General features: G+C 37.1%; 1 pseudogene; it reads left to right on the forward strand.

The window, feature by feature from the left end:
- Positions 1-238: 238 nt before the first annotated feature.
- LOC125098852 (BRISC complex subunit Abraxas 2-like) lies at positions 239-1,218 on the forward strand (annotated as a pseudogene).
- The last annotated feature ends 4,198 nt before the right edge of the window (positions 1,219-5,416 follow it).

Raw genomic sequence — 5,416 nt, forward strand, 5'->3', positions numbered from 1 at the left:
TTATTAAATGACACAGTACTGAGTTTTTTGACAAGGTTGGAATGATGAAAGACATCAGAGTGATTTACAGGTTTATTTATTTATTTTTTAAAGATTATTTATTTATTTATTTGACAGACAGAGACAGCAAGAGAGGGAACACAAGCAGGGGGAGTGGAAGGAGGAGAAGCAGGCTTCTCACTGAGCAGGGAGCCCCATGTGGGGCTTGATCCCAGAACCCTGGGATCACGACCTGAGCTGAAGGCAGATGATTAACAACTCAGCCACCTAGGAGTCCCTGATTTATAGGTTTATAACACACTTCACACAAGCCAGTGTATGCAGATGTGGAAAACTGAGCTAGCTGTTGAATCTTGTCAGGCCGAAGTGAACATGTTAAGGAGATAAATCACTCAGAGGGAAAACGTATAGAGCAGAAGAAGATTGTAGCAGGGGATGACGCTAAGCAGACAGATGTCATCTGAAAATTTGGAACCAGTGTTTGGTCCTCACATGTCATAATTAGGTATGTAGTAGAAAGTAGAAGCACACTAGGAGATACAGATGCCTCTGATCCACCTCTCTCTCACTCTTTTTTTCTTTTTTCTTTTTTTTTCTTCTTTCTTTTTTTTTTAATTGCACCCATCAATCAAGAAAGTACTTTGAGCCATTCTTGCATAGAAAGTTGTATCCTTATGCCTGGACCTCAAATCATGGGCTCTTCGAACTCTATTTCCACCAAGACCAGACTGAAGTATCCTAGAAGTAAGGAAGACCTTCTTCCTTCCCTAAGAGCAGCTGGAGACAAAGCTGAGACATCAGATAACCGTGATTATGAAAAGTGTATTGACCCCTATAAACTCTTTAACAGGGAATACTCAGATTTGAGGGATTGTCAGTACATGACATATCCCCATGGAGCTCAGACCTCCAAGATTTAAGAAAGAAGAAAGAGAAACTCTCCATTTAGCACTGTTTTACTTGATTACTTGTTGAGAAAAAAAAATTTTTTTTGAGGACTGGATCTTGGTGGGGAGGCTACTTACTCGGATCCCTGGACTCCAAAGAGGAGAATCCTATGCACAGAACTTGTAGTGGCCTAGAATTTGTGGTTCTCACCTTTTGACCCAGTGTGCAGGTTTCAATAGAGAATCATTAAGAATATCAAATTGTCAGAGGTACTGGGTGGCTCGGTTATGCATCCAGCTCTTGATTTCAGCTCAGGTCATGGTCCTGGGATAGAGCCCTGCCTCCAGCTTCCCACTCAGCAGGGAATCTGCTTGTCTCCCTCTTCCTCTGTGCCTCCCTCCCTCAAAAAAAAAAAAAAAAAAAAAGAAAGAAAATTTTTTATAAAGAACATCAAATTGTCCTAATTCTGGTGCTATTCACCATATACTGGTATATTTAGGCAAAGTAAAATTTATGAACAAAATTCCTGTTCTCTAAAATAAATTAGAAATTAAATACTAAGCACAAGTAGTCTATGAATGTTCTATAATTAGTCTATAAATGAAAAGCTTACCCTTTGCACTACCATGTCTCAAAATTTATGTATTTCAAAAGAAAGTGAGTTTAGCTACAGACTCCAGAGAATTTTCTTTCTTTGATGAGCCAGTTTATCTTTGCCAGAAAAAATTTTTTGATAAGAAACCTGATTAGAACAAATCAGATTTGCCTTCTCTTGTCTTATCAAATGTGACCTAGAAAGTTTGAAAGAGAGGGCTTTGTTTTAACCTCTTTCTACTAGCCTAAGTGTGTTGGCACTTAAAATGGCTGCCTTTAAAGAAATATACAAATGCTAATTACCAATAAGTAATCATGCAAATAATTAAGCTATAAAATAAATTTTCTTTTGGAGGATACACTGACTTCTGTCTTACATTAGCCACATTTATGGTCTCTGTTCTGAAGTTCTAAAGGAAGGACATATAGCAGTAGATAACAGAAAGGCATTAGGTACCAGATCCAAACTTTATGTCAGATTCCAGACACAATGGATTTAGTTCATTATATGTGAGGGATGCAATTCACTTAGACCACCTGACAAATCCTAGTGTCAATGTGGTTTTATTATACTTAATAAAATGTTTGGAAATTTTTTAAAGACATATTTGTTTATTATTTTAGAGAGAGAGAGAGCATGTGGACAGTATGGGAGGAAGAGAGAGAGAATCTCAAGTAAAACCGCCCACTGAGCACAGAGCCCAACACAGGGCTCCATCTGAGGACCCTGAGATCTGCAATGACCTGAGCTGAAATCAAGAGTCATATGCTTAATCAAATCAGCCACCCAGCTGCTCCAATTGGGAATCTTGATGAATGAAGATTCATTTTAAATCCAAGGGGGTGGGGAAACCCTTACAGGCTACAAATTAAAATAACTAATGAGAATTTATATTTTGTTTTTATAATCTTTTTTTTTTTTTCAAATATAGAGATTGTATCAATGTTTCTCAGACTGGAGAAAAATAAAATACCTTTTTGGATCTGGTTCATTCTAAATTCAGGGAATATAAAACTAAACTCACAGCTTTTTACTGAGTGCATAAAATTGAAAGTCAGAACAGATGAAATAAACTACACATTTTCTTTAAAATCATAGAAAAGAAAGGATAAAAATGAAAGGAAACAAATTTTCAGTGTCTGTTTTCAGGATAATAGCCAAACTGGACAAGTTTGCTTGTAAATATTGATCAAAGTGTCTGGCTAATTGCCTTTGCACCACTATTTAAGTATAGATGAGATAAAATTGAACAGTGTTGGTAGTAATTCCTATTTAGATTTCCAGATTACATACGGGGCTTTAAATCAAAGGATTTAGTGGCACAGTAGGCAAAATGTATAACATGGGTCAAAGGTACGGATTATGATATACTGCTCCTTAACTTACTAATACAGTAGATAAGGTCTGCAGAGGAGACTGATGATGTTCATACTTGCTATGAATGGAAATTCCCAGCTAAGACTTACACTCACAAATTTGCATGCATTTCATATTATTATATTTACTTTTCATAGTATTATATTTATAAACTTATTTTGAATATATCAGAGAAACTCACCATGAGATAAAGTAGAGTCTTCTGAAAGCTGTGTTTTCATTTGTTTATAGCAATTGAAGAAATTCTAGGCATATTCATGAAAATGAATACAGTATTATAGAAAATACAATAGCAAGAAATCCATTTTATGCATCAAGTTCTTGAATACTTTTTTGAATGGCTGTCCTGCTCAGTCTCATCAACTTCAGTGCATAATTTAAGGCTTGGAAGGAATATCGCATATCATCATTTGGTTTTAACATCTACCCTGAGTATTTCCCTGATAACAAATGTATTTGACATTATCACAGATGAAATTTTTTGTTTGGTTACATATTAATCTGCCATTTCCCTGGTGCTTTGTTTTAATATATTGAAACTGGTGGTTTTATATATAATTCATGCCAATATACCTAAACTATGCTGAACTATAAACCAAAATATAAGCTCTCAAATTTAATAAAATGTTTTTCAAGCAATGATATATATGTTCTTAGTCATCACCTCGGAATTAAGTTTGAGAGGCCATTTGTCATAGCCATTTTGAAACCCCACATAGTGAAATTATTTTTACCCTATTTATGTTTTATTATGTTTTTTGTATAGTCAGAGTATAGATTAATTGGTTTTCTTATATCTGTTACTTGAATATTTTTCACTCTGTGTCCTCCATCATACATATATTAAGCTCACCATTAACCCCTTTGAATTTGTTTAAAAATACATTTCATTCACTATGCAATTGATACTAGATTTAACCTTGGTTCCTTTCTTTTTCCGCGTTTTCTCATGAAAATAGACCAAGATACATTTGGAGACATAAACCATTTTTTCAGATGGTTATTATATGTGGACTAAATATAGTCCACATAAATGTAATAGGAAGCAATGAACTTCTAGGGAAAAAAAAATAGAAGACATGCCATCTTCTGAGAATTAAACTAGTGAAATACAGACAAAAAGAGTGTGGTTAGAGGTTTATTGTTGATATTAAGATGGCGATACTAGAATATTTGCATAACAAAGTAAATAATGTGGACATTAGGGGGAAGCAGCTGTTACAGTGAGTATCAATAGCCAAGACCTCCCAGCATAGGAGACAGATACTCTTATTTTAAACAAATTCCTCATTTAGTTCTTTTGTAAACTACAGATGTTTGTAAGGAATTTAAGTGTGATACTTACATTTGCTCTCTTTTTTTAATTTTTTTTTTTTTATTTTTGGTGAGGTTATTTATCCTTTACTTTCAGAAAGGGTCTTGTTTTAAGTAACTTGTCTAACTTCACAGAGTATTTTCTTCTACATGCATGAATGTGTGTGTTCCTGTGTGTGTGTGTGTGTGTGTGTGTGCGCACGTGTGTGTATATGTTTAATGCTTAAATATATATATATATGGTAGCTTGCTTTGTAGGATTTTATGGCTCTGTTAGCTTTCCCCACTGGATTATTTTCTTCCTTTGCTTCTGTTCTATCGAGATCAATTTTTATCCCACTGTTAGTTGTTACTCCTCAATATGGATTCCCATTCCAGAAAGGAGCTCTATCGTGTCAGTTTGAGAGTTCATAGGGGGACAGCCTGCTTCAGCCCCTCAGATAATCTTGCTGTGCAGTCCTGTAAGGGCCTATTCAGCCAGAGCGGCCCCACCCCGGTTGAACTGCCATTTTGTTGTTTATGCAGTAAAACTTAAATTGACCCTGCCCCCCCAGGGGAACTTACTAAAAAGCAAGTCTGGGAAACCAGTCCCATCTAACAAAGCCCAAATACAAGGTTGGGTCAGGTCAGGTGGAGACATTCAATCAGTGGGGGTGCATACTGTCTCTTAGCTACCAAGGAATATGGGCCCCGCCCTTGGGGTGCCTTTTGGGCACCCATTCTGACTAAGGTGATAGGCTAATTCAAATAGCTACTATGGGGTGAACTGTAGTTCAATTGGCCACCCGTGTGTGACCTAGCATGACTGTGCAGCTTTCTCTGTGTATTGCAATCTCATTGGCCACCTGTCTGTGGCTAGGCTCAACCGCATGGCCTTTGCTCTATAAAAGTCTGTGAGGCAGGGAGGGGTCAAGCTCTCTGTAAGAGGCGTGGCCCCGGCCAGTCAGTTTGATTCTCGATGCTTGGCCCAAAATAAAGCTTTGCTTGACCTTCGCTTTGTATCAGTCTCGCTCCTTTAATCACGGACCCATTATTGGGGGACCCAACATTGGGGACCCAACAGTCCTTAAGTTCCCTCATGTATTATAGTGGGGGAAAACCACTTAGGTTTGGCTCTTGTTCTCAGACTGGTCCACCAGCAAATATCTGTTGGCTCCTTGGTGTTCTCTTGTTTTGGAGTCTGTCAAATATCACATTGTTCTATCCAACCCCATGCAGTTCCTGAGGCAGTTGGCACATATT

This window comes from Lutra lutra, chromosome 4 (genome assembly GCF_902655055.1).
Source record: "Lutra lutra chromosome 4, mLutLut1.2, whole genome shotgun sequence".
Taxonomy (NCBI): domain Eukaryota; kingdom Metazoa; phylum Chordata; class Mammalia; order Carnivora; family Mustelidae; genus Lutra; species Lutra lutra.